Raw genomic sequence first — 12,368 nt, 5'->3', positions numbered from 1 at the left:
TTTCAGCAGGTCTGTGTTAACAGATGGACAAAGTCAGGCTTGTCCTTTAATAACCCAAGGTCAGCCTGTATCTGACGCACAGGAAGATGTTCAGATGGACACACACAGTGAAAGAAGACATAACCTAACATGACTCGGAGATTACAACCATGCTAGAGATGCCTTAATGCCTGTCACAAATTTCAATTTCATCTGGGAACCACGAAGGGCTTTTTAAAAATAAATAAAAAAATGAAAAGTCGGCTCATTAACTATTGTTGTTTTTTTTGTTTTGTTTTTTGTTTTTTTTTTTGTTTTTTTTCGCCTGTCCCATTTGGTTCTTTAGCCATCAGAATTGTTGTCTGAAGACCAACAAGGATACCCAATGGATTTACTTTGCCAAATGGATCATCGTGGCATTGCCGTATTGGTCCATTTGGTCGATCTTTGTTTTTATTATTTATTATATTTTATTTTCAGATGTTACAGACGGGACAGACATGAGTGAGGGATAGGAAAGGGAGAAAGAAAGAGGAAGGAAAGGAAAAACAGAAGGGGAGAGGGACAGTGAGAAAGGGGGGGAGAAAAAAAATAAAAATCTCCTGGATCACCTGTTGAGAGAAGAATAGAAAACAAGCAAAAAAGACAAAAAAAAAAGAAACAAAGCAACATACTAAACACAACACCATCGCATTAATCTAGCTAAGTGTAAACAGCAGTAAATACTAAATATTCAATGTTGTTGTGCAGCACGCAGGACAGATGTGCTTCGAAGTAGCAGCCAAGAAAGGTGTAATTTGGGTCTACGAGCAGTGAACACCCGTGTGCATACCTGTGTGGATCAGCGCGCTTGTATTCCAAAGGTTTCTCCATGTAACGATCTGCTAGGGAGTGTGGGGGGGCCACAGCCCCGTCCTCCAGGGTGTGAAGCAGGTATGGAGGAGATCAAAACTCCAGACATCCAGAGGCCCCCAGAACACAAGAGACCATGGAAGACCAACAGAGGGGCAGCTGCGCCACTGTCCCAGTAAGAGCTGAGGAGAGTCCCAGATGAGGGCTCACTCAGCAGCCGCGGAGCAGAAGCCAGGGGGAGTTGCAGTGACGCGCCCGTGAGCTCCGCCGGCAGCCAGCCGTGCCTGAGTGACCGAGCCCCAGGCTGAGAGGCCGGGGGCACCCCACCTCCGAAGTGGCCCGAGCGAGCCCCAGGCTCCAGGCCCCGATAAGCGGCCACCAAGGAGTGAGCCGGTGTGTACCTGGACGCCCACCCCCAGACACAAAGAACCACCATCGCACCGACACCTGAGGGAGTCCGCCACCGGCAGGGGAAGTGGTGGTAGGTGGAGATAGGCCTCCAAACCTTGGAGGGCCTGAGGTGTCCCCAGAGAGGTGGCGTCTGATACCCGACCTGACATATAGACACAGACATACAGGCACACACAGACACAAACATCCATTCCCACCCTCATGCTCTCATATGTACTCCACACTCAACCAACGTGGAGACAGACATAAAGAGACGCTGTACACACGATCACACTCCCCAAGCGTACTCTAAGCCCCGGGTCTAGGTACCCTTGCCCCTGGAGGGGGGAACTGCACCCAGACCCAGGTGGTGTTACCCTTTTCCCTGCGGTGGGGAGAGGCAGACCACCCCGACTCCGTAGCAGCAGGGAGGCCCCACACTCCAGACCGCAGTCGGACGGCCAACTCCACCTACTAGCCCTCCCGCTCCAGCAGGCCGCAGAGAATGGGGGTGGGAGAAGACTCCAAACCTCCCTCCACCCGCTCATTGTAGTGTTGATGCATGTGTGTTCTAAGGTGCATTTAAAACCCAGGAGGGCATGGAGCTACCTGCCAAGGAGCAGCAGGTAAGCGCATAGTCCCTCCTGATAGCCCTCAATGTCTACGTGTATTTAACATTGAGAGGTGGGCAACGATGCCAGGGGTGGGGTGTACACCCTGATGGTACTTTGGATTCCGTGTATCGTGCCCACCCCCAAGATCCTATATGTATGTGTAATGAGAGTGTGAATAATGTGAATGTCTAAGTTGTGGGATAAAATTGAGGCAGAGGCAGCCAGAAGGGGACAGGGGGGGGGGGGTAGCCTCCTCTGCACCCTGGTGACATACCCCTACTCCAAGGCCCTGCATGTGTGGGCGGTTGTGGTGGAGCGGGAAGAGGGAGGCAGCTGGAGATGGGGAGGGAAGGAAGGGAGGGGCAGGTAACCCCTCCCTGGGGCCAGCTCCCCCGCTGACCCCAGTAGGCACTCCCACACTCCGCGACCCGCCAGGGAAAGGGGGCCCAGGCCCATCCAGACCGGGGCCCAGTGCAGCAGCGCCTCCCGGCCCCACAGAGCCCGGGACAGTCCACCCAACCCCACCACAGAGAAAACTTCACCCACCCCACCATCCACTCATCTTCCAGACTACATAAGACAGTAAACGCCCAGGCTGAGATCTTCCTCCACCTCTCCTGTATCTCCCCCTCCTGCAGAGGGAGCTCCTGAAGAGAGGAAAGCTCCAGCAAGATGTGACCATCTCCCCCACCAGTTGAAGAGCCCCCCAGGCGGTTCGACGCACCGGCGGCACCCCGCTCCAGGGCCGGGCCCCCATGCACCCACCCGCCCACAACCCCGGCAACACACCAACCAGGACCCAAGCCCCCGAGGCCCGGCCCGGGCCCCAGCCCAGAGACGGAGCGCCCCCAGAACCTCACGCCCATCCCGGACCCACCCAGGGCCAGCCAGGCTACCAGGTCAGTAACCCACGTCCGTCAGCATTAGCTATTGTTGATAAATCTTTCTGAAAAGTCAAAATTATTAACAGGCTAATGGCAGTAGTGGAAATGTTGGCTTAAACCTCTGGTGAGATGGGATCTGAATTCTTAAACATCTTTGCAACATAGTATTTGTGCAAAGCAGTGGCTCTATATTGCATCCCAGCAGCCATGGCTCTGGCATGGCTAAGAAGGATGAAAAAGGATGGAAAGCAAAATTCAGGTTAAGTGGAGAAAAGTGCAGAAGACAGGCTGAAGAAAACAATTAAAGCTGAAGGGGCTAACACAGTCCCCATCAGCCTGTGAAAGACCTTATACAGCAAGACAGTAGCCTTAATGGTAGAATCAAGGTCCATTAGAAGATTAAGATAAGATAAGATAACTCTTTATTGTCATTGCACAGTCATACATAGTACAGTAGTACAATGAAATTGGAAAAACTGTCCTACGTCGGCACTACATATAACACAACACGACACGATATGACACATCACAACGTAACAAACAACACAACACAGTATATTAACTTAGTATAAAAAAGAAGAATAAGTGTATGTGTATTGCACACTGTTATTATTGCACATTAATTATTATTGCACCTTGTTATAAATATAAATATTATTGTTATCGTTTTAAACATTGTTACCTCCCCCTAAAAAGTCCAGGGAGGTATCCAGTCAGGTCAGCTATTTACATTGATCAGGGCTATTGCCCTGTTGTAAAAGCTGTCCTTGAGTCTATTTGTTCGGGACCTCGATTGATCACAGTGTCAAAGAAACTGGTAAACATATAGTCTGATGAGCTCCTACTGACATTTAAGTGAGCTTGAGGGAGGGAATCGAGAAAATGTGTGTGCTCAGACGTCTGTGAGAAGTTTTTCCTTCAGTTTTCTTGTTCAATATCTTCTGTTATGGGCAGTAAAAGATTAAAAGAACGATTAAAGAAATCTTTTCCATTATGGGCAGTGGGGTGAAATGCAGACTCCCAGCTCCCAGCAGGACCTGCAGTCATAAGTGAGGTAATGGCCTTGAACTGCAGGCGTCTGTGCAACCTGAAAATGAGCCCTACGGTCACTTGCTCAGATTACTGAGCCATTACTACAGCTTAACTACAAGAAAGCAGTGGAACTGAACTTACTTCAAAGGGATGCGGTTGTAAACTGTCATCCCTAAGCAGTGTGAAAATATAAAAAAAATAGTTTTGCATATATGTCAGTGCTCTCAATTTCAAGGTCGAGACAAATGAGGGGGAAGCTGCATAAAGAGGGAAGAGGAGGATAAGAGGATGGCGAGGAAGAGGGAAAAAAACGAAAGACCTAGGATTTACATAAGTGAAGACTGTGGATATAGCTAAGGATTTACAGACACACACGGGATATTCTAATACAAGTACACACACCCACAAACTCTAACAAAGACTCAAAGAACTGAATGTGAGCAACGAGGGGTGCGAGGCCTCGCCACTGCAGACGGCTCATCTGTCGTCCTTGAGATAAGAGAGGGATTCAGGCACGATGGGTTCAGACTGTTTCTGTCTGCAGGCTGAGCATGCGAGACGCAAGTTGTTGCATAAAAGCTTCGAATGAAACAACAGGCATTATGCAGAATTACATATTCAAAGATTTTCTTGCAGTTTAGATCTGACAATGTTAGATGGATGTCATGCAGTCAATGTAAAATGTATGTTATTATATGTACGCATTAAAATATCTATGAAAAATAGCACATATTTCTTTCATCTTTCTTCCATGACTGAGACCATAACACGTCGGTGCGTTCAGGAAGCGTTAATGTGCCACATATACCGACTGCAAGTTCAAAAACTGGAGATTTAAAAAAGATCAGAACATTTCTAATTTATTAGCAGCTAGTTGAAATTTTTATTAGATTATCGAAATGCCAAAATATTACCTGATGGTTTTATAGCGGCTTGATGATTTTATGGTTTTAGTGCGCTTGTGCAAGAGTGCGTCCATGTGGCGGCAACACGTCAGGAAAGCGTTACAAGCGTAACTTTTTTAGCATCAATGTGAACATATATGATTTTGTAAAGCAACTCTAATTTTGTTGCTAAAAATAAAATTATATGCAAATAGTACATGATTTATTACATGTTCATATGCATACAATGAGCTTTGTTCCATGGGACACCTTCAGCTTGTAGGAACCACGGGGACCACAGCCAAAATGCGGGACACCAAAAATCACGTTGGATCTGAAGTTTAGCTCTTTAATCGAGGCTGTGTTGATGCGCATGTTTCAAGGAAAGAAAAAGGCGCTCGCATGAACAGGTAAAATACACAATACTGTATAAAGAGAGGGAGAGCTGGTGTGGAGAATTCATCATGTGAGAGTGATGACGGTGGATGAAAAAGAAGTGAAATTGTCATTGCTCAGTAACCAAGAAAAATAACAGACAAAATAAGCAGTTATTATCAGAAACCCAAAACAATGACACAGCTTTAGTAAAGAAGACAGTACACACATTTCTACTATCTGTACTTTATTTTATATTCAAGAGACGTCTCCTGTTTGTTCCCATTGCATTTAAGCTTTGAGAAAGAATACCAGGATAGCATATTTATCACATGTATTCTCTTTATTCTGAGACAATCCAGCTGTTGTTCATGATGGGAGTGGATATTTGTTGCAACCCAAACCCAAATGCAACAACATAGGTCATTTGTCAAAGTATGGTAATTGTGTTCCCACTGGAATCCAAAGTCCGCTCTGTTCCCACAATGCTATTTTTGTAGTTTGGATGCAGACTGTACCAAAAAGTCACATTTCAACTGCATTTTAGGGGATTTTGAACTTCTCCATACAGCTAATTACAGTCGTGCCTATGGTCTGTGTCTATAACAAACAGATGGAAGTTGAATTAAATGGCTGGTGATGTATTACCGTTGCAGCAAAAGGCCAGGAGAGTGTCCCAAAAGACAGAAATGATGAGGAGTCAGTATCCCTTTAAAAACAGGAGGGTGGCTAAACGGATCATAAAATGGGTTTGGCTTGAGGACAGCAGCATACAATACAGCACAGTGATGACAGATGGTCTGTGAAAAAGCTGGGATGTCTGCTGCCAGGCTGTGAAGTGGCAACTGCCCGTGATATGCTGAATATAGTAACCGAAAAGAGAAAATGCTGATGGGTCGATGTGAAAATGTGAAATTATCAACACTGTGTTTTTAGAGACATTTTTACAAATGTACATTTTTAAGACTTGAGAAGAAATTTACCGAATATCTTGTTGCAAGTGACAACAAATAAAATGAAAGTTGCAAAAATTATTTGCAAATGCAAATGTTTTCACATAACTGAAAATAAAAACAGAGGAAACAGGTCAACGTTTTATCTGGACGTCGTTCTGTGGCAGGACGCTAGCTGGAAATTGATGCTGGCATACGGTGCCATCTAGTGGACAAACATGGCTGGTACAGCTATGATTACGGTGTAATCTTTAGTGACATTTAGACGAATATAAGTAAATATTTTGTGTCATACGATCTGACAGATGGAAACACATATTTATTTATTCTTGTATGGCTGAATTTTGTGCAGGAAACTTTCCAGTTCATGCTGACAGATTTGTCAGCATGCTGTTAGTGCTGTAAGTATACAAGATCCCAAAGGTAGTCTTCTCAGTTCAAATCTGATTACTGCCATCGAATCGTGAAGTAGTACTGGAATGGCGGTCACAACATGGTACACGAAACTTGATTGTGCCCCAAAGAGTTTGAATGGAATAATCCCCACAGCGTGAAAACACCACCAGCAACGTCTGCTGATATCAGAGCCAAACTCCACCACCTGCAGCCTCAGTCAAAGTAATACACTCATGCATTAAACACTCCTGTATCAAATGTTATGTTGACTCTTTGATCACTTCGGGCTCAGATTGTGAATTCGAAGAGTCATTTCTTCTCGCTACAGCTGTAATGAGCAGTTTTCTGACCTTCTATTGGCCATTTTCATGGCTTCTCTTGTCAATGAGGCGTTCCTTATAGAGAGCTGCTGATCTATTAGTTCTCAAATATAAGATATAATGTTGAGACTTCTTTCGTCTGACCATCTTGTGATATGCCGCTGCGCTCTGTGTACCGCTTGGTGGTGTTAGAAAACAGCTGTTTTCTATGATCATTTTTAAAACATTATAAATACAATTCAAAAATATCTACTGACACAAACTCTTCTTTTCATAGCAGGAAGACAACAAATCCTTGTTAAAATCAAAGATGGCTCTTTTAAACATATGAGGAATCTACCACTATTGAGGCTCACACATTTCATGGACACCTTTGTGTAATAGTACACAGAGACCTCATTGCCTTGTTATCCATGGAAAAAGACTCACGTAGCTATTTTACTTTGGTAATAGCAGGAATCCCCCTGGACTAAGAAAAATACTCCAATGCAAGCCAAAGTCCTGCACGTTTTCTTCCATTTATCCAGTTTAGCAATCCAGGGCCCTGTAGCCTATCACAGCTGCCACAGGGCAGGCGGCAAAGTTCACCATGGACATAGAGAAGGACAACCATTCACATGCATGAGCCATTTATAATCACCTGTTAACCTAAAAAGCTGTGGGAGCAAGCCAAATCCCTGTTTTAAATCCCCGAGTCACCAGTAACAGGTACAGCACTGCATAACTGTGATATTAAAATTCCAAGAATTACATCTTGCAGCAATGCTTTTTTACTGTTTTCCAGATAAGTATTTATCTGTGTTGCTCAAAATGGTAACATGAAAGGTCAGTATTACTTCACGTGCGATGCTACTGGGAGAGATGTGAAGTCACTTGGTGCACAGTTCATAATATAATGCAGTCGCAACCACTGGACAGTCTCTTTCCCTGTCGTGTGATGGATGTCGTCAGTCCTCAGGCATGTCTGGCAATCCTGTTTCTTTTCTTTGCCATTGCAGAGAATTATCTGTTTTATTCCTAATAATCTAAAAGGCCAAATTTGTCTTAACACTAAACATCTACCTCTGAGTCACTCACTGAGTACAGCAAGAAAGCAAATTATTTGGGGTCCTGTACAGCCCAGAATAACATTTTTTATTGAATGTGAAAGAATCGTATGTTTGTTCAAGTTCTAGAGCTGTGGTTCTTGGAGGTCTTACAGAGGTCATAGCTCTCCTACCAGCTTCAGCACAGCCTGCGTCTGCATTCCTCTGCAGCAACACGACCGCCACATCTCTGCCACTGAAACACATTCGACTGCACTAACATGACGCATACCAGAACTTTGTGCTGTGCTCAGGCGTTGGCATCAATTTGAACTCCTACATGGAACAAATTGGGACTAAAATAGCGCTACAACAGATAAGTGATATTTTACACGGTTGTATTTTTGGTTCGTGTTCCTCAGGCTTGTGTAGAAGGTGAACGGTGCCAGGCAGTGAACAAAGTGCCTCTTTGTGGTTTCTGCAGATGTTTTCAGTGCGGACTTCAGGGTGTACACATTATACAGTTAGAAATAATCACGTAGCCGAGTTTCATGTTCATGGAGTGTGAACTTTTTACATTTCTCATACTGAAGAACGGAGACCAAGCTGTTCAGTGCTCATCCTGGCACCGTCACATATGCTCCAGCTGAGGTACACCAACTGTTGGTGGTAAATACATAGCTCATGACTTTATAAAATATATGTATGTAAGCACATTCTTTCTAGAGACAGTTGGATGAACAAATAACTCTTCATTTAACAGCAAGTGACAACAACTTTGTTACATGGCAAGTTGTTTCTAAGGCTGAAGAGCCTGTGAACACTGTGCATACTGGAAATCAGCATATGCTTTTCTGGTTGCAGCTAAATCATGACATGAATTGCAAAGGTTACACTAAATACAGATGAGAATTTTAGATTTGATACGAAGTTTTTCTGTGACATTTCAGTGAGAACATATTTGAACAAAGAAAATCGCTGCTGCATCCATGAAGAGGACACGAGATAAACACATCAAAGTTGTCCACATGTACAAGAAATAGGGGAGACCAGAAAAATGGTGCAAAAATAAGAGGGTGCCTTTGAACCTAATGATAACCAGATGGAAGCATTGTAATCCTGCTCATGAGAGCAAAAGAGAGAGAGGAGGTGGAGAGAAAACACAGTTCTGAAGGCAGACCGAATCCGAGAACACGAGTGATGAATAAAGCGTGCCGTCTGATGCTGTGTGTGGCTCCAAATGCTCAGTAAATTTAGAGACCTCTGTGCAGTTTTGCAACCAACATCAGGCAACCATGCTGCCCTGGAAGATGCTTATAGTTGCTCTTTTCTGCTGCTGCATCGAGGCAGGTGCCACACAACATCGGGCTAATGGTAAGACTCAAAATGCATGTATGTAAGTTTGCTACAGAAAAGCAAACAGTTCAGTTTCTGCAAATACTTTTTGAGTATTGGGAATCTTTGCTGAGTGATCCTCGTTCCTCACCTGTTCTGTAATCCAGCACCTAATATGTGAGTTAAATAGTTTTAAATGTCTATTTTTAGTCAAAGCATGTTTTAATGTTGGCGGCTGCTCTGGGATCACAGATCAGCTGCACCTGTTTCTAATGGGAAACAGTGGCTTTAGCTGTAAACTGATCTGAGAGAAGGAGGAAACACTGTGAATAATAAAAAGCTTACAGCAAAGATGATCAGATCAGCTTGTGACAGATGATTCTTTCTGCCTGTGGAGTTTGAGTGTTTTTGTAAATCTTGATTTCATTGCAATTCAAAAAAAAGTACGCCACTCTAGGAAAGCGATTAAAAAGCAGAGATGAGTGTGGGTCACTGACATGAAGGCAAGGATGAAAGCAAGTAGGGATGAGAAGCTGCAATCATCAGGATTAGATTTATTGGGCTCTTTTTTAAGATCAGCTGATAAACATGGGCACCATGTGCACTTTAGTGTTATGATGTTACACCGCTTTGGGCATTTATCCCAGTGTTTCAAACAACTTCCTCCCGCTGCGATGTGAAGCTGCCAAAGAAATAAAGTTGGTCATCGAGATTTAAGACTGCAGTTAAAGTCCAGGATCTTTTTTGGAGTTAAAGTCTTAGATGAATAACTTACCATGGCGCAGCACCAGTAAAAACCATGCAAGTGGAACCTCATCCAACCTCACATGCTTGAAAAAATGCTAATTTTAATAATTTGCTTATATAATATAATATATATATAATTATATCATTTAATATATGCTATTTAATAACTAGGAACATGTGTCTAGTTGGCTGTTTTAGCTTGTTGCGTTGTTACCTATTGTTTGTTGTCCTCTTCTATTGTTTGTTTTAACTGTCTCATGTTTTTATTGACTGTGAAGCACTATGGTCAACACTGTTGTTTTTAATATGTGCTATATAAATAAATTTTGATTTGATTTGATTTGATTTGATGTATGTACATGAAAACATTTCATGTAAAACTGTGCAATAAGAGAGAAGGAAGAGAAAACAGTGTTTGCTGTGATATCTTCTATCAGCAGAACATAAAAGTGAAAACAGGTTTGGATATGCTGGCGTTTAATTACTATTTTATGCAGCTAATTATGAATTATGTCCTGACATAATCGTAATTACCTAAACGTGTAATTCAGAGTAATATGTTTCATGAAAATGTTTAATCGCTGTGAATTGGAGAAGTTACTAAAAAGGAAACGCTATCCTGTTCAATAATGCAAGCTCTCGCCGGCCTTATTGAACTGAGATTAATGGAGATCGTTAGCTTAACATAATGACCGACTTGCTCGGTTGATTTAAAGTCTATTAAAATATCATCTCGTTTCATCTGCTGAAATAAACACATGCTGTGAACGTGCTGGCACTGGGTAAGTGGCTCTGGCGTATCAATAGCAATGAATTTCTTAATGTGCTTCCTTTTTTATTTTTTGAACTGAATCACCACTCTGCCGATATTACTGCATGCCGGAGCAGTTTGCTGTCTGTCTTTTTGCACGGTTCCCTCCTGTTTTCATGCTTTTAGGAAAAGAAATTCTGTCACCTGGATCTCGGAATTGCAGAAACTCCACTTTTAGGCATTAATAAAACCACGCCATTATTGGATGTGAGAGACTGGACAATGAAAACTGTAACTTTGTTCCTTTTAAACATGTTAGTTCCATCACTGTCAGCTCACTGGGTCCACCACTTTGACCATGTAATCTAGATTGATAGAATTATTGTGTAGTCATTCATGCTCTTCAGTGTTTTAATCCAGTGACCTCCTGGACTTTTCATGTTGTTTTCTGTTTTTCATGAGATTTTCACATCACCCTACAACGCAGGCTCTCGAACTCTGGTGGTTTTACACACTGACATGTGGCACCAACACCTGGACAGAGTTTTGTCAGATACCTAATGTTTCCATTAGACTCGCTGAGTTTAATCCTAATTAGTGAGCCTTTTCTGAGGGAAAGCAGTTAAAAGTAAGGCAAAGGAACAATTCTGCTTTTGTAAAATTCATATTCAAGTTAAAAAACGAGAGCTTCTGAATTGCATTTGACCCATCAACTTGTTTTTAACATCCTGGCTTAAATCATAAGCATAAGGAATCCCATATACAGCTCTGTACAATCATCTGGAACTTGTTGTACAATCCATGTGCCACTCCACCTTTGATTTCTGTTTCCTTTGAAGTTTGAGGTCATGTCTCATTGTCTGCTGATAGGATTCATAAGAAAGGTTACCGATCACAGACTTTAAAACACCTATTATAGATTATCTGCTGCTGTGAGCTGGATGAACCTGGATTTCACATCTGTCACAGGCTTCACCTCACAGTAAAATCTGCATTTCATTGTACCATGCAGGGATTATTGCTTACTTGTCACAGGGATTTCCAGCTGAAAAGATTTAAACTGTCTTTTGGATGCATAGAAATAATCCAGATGTGAAACTGCGCATGCTTTCATAACACCCTTGATTCTCATTGTCTGTGTCTCTTGGTGCACCAGCCTTATTTCCAGCTGCAAGTAGTATAAAAAGAGGAGTGACAGCTGCGGTGAACCCCACTTTCATCAGCTCCATCAGTGATGCTCACCTGCTGTTTGAGGTAAAAGAACAAACCTTTGAGTTTTTATGAGTAAAAAGCAAACACTGACAATGTAACTATTAACAGTTACTTCTTTTCTTGTCACTAAATACAGATACTGATGTCTGGCATACAGTTTGAATCCAGTGGAGCGTTTTCGGTCACAGATGCTGAACTAGCTTCCCTTCAAAAGACAAGAAACCTGGATTTCATCTGCGAAGAGATCATTCCGAAAAAGCTAACAGACATATTGAGGCTCATATCCGGTCTTTCAAATCATACTGGCTACCTGCATCAGCACGATTTTGAGCGCACTGTCTTGACTTTGGTGTACACTGCCCATCAGATGGTCAGCTCCGCTACTGAATACCAAAGAGACGTGTGGGCAGAGTCCTTTGTAAGCCTATACAAATCCATCAAGAAGGATCTGACACTGAGAAACTGAGTAAGCAGTGGTGCTGTGACACAATGACTCACTGTTTAATATGCACACAGATGAAAAGCTGAAGTGTTGGAGCTTGCAGCTGGATGGCTGACAGATCCTGATGGAAATGTCCTGTCAGTAAACGTCAGCATGAATTCGTAAAGTGCACAGAAA

The 12,368-nt window shown here is 43.0% G+C and overlaps 1 non-coding gene across 1 annotated transcript; it reads left to right on the top strand.

Moving 5' to 3' along the window:
• The first annotated feature begins 8,321 nt into the window (after nt 1-8,321).
• Nucleotides 8,322-12,146, top strand: LOC101487228 (uncharacterized). The gene is made up of 3 exons (XR_013099269.1): nt 8,322-9,078; nt 11,694-11,791; nt 11,886-12,146. It is a non-coding gene; the product is annotated as an uncharacterized LOC101487228 (transcript).
• The last annotated feature ends 222 nt before the right edge of the window (nt 12,147-12,368 follow it).

The sequence above is a fragment of the Maylandia zebra genome, linkage group LG7, assembly GCF_041146795.1.
Source record: "Maylandia zebra isolate NMK-2024a linkage group LG7, Mzebra_GT3a, whole genome shotgun sequence".
NCBI lineage: Eukaryota > Metazoa > Chordata > Actinopteri > Cichliformes > Cichlidae > Maylandia > Maylandia zebra.
Note: the sequence above shows the minus strand (reverse complement) of the source record. Positions and strands in the feature narration are given on the sequence as shown.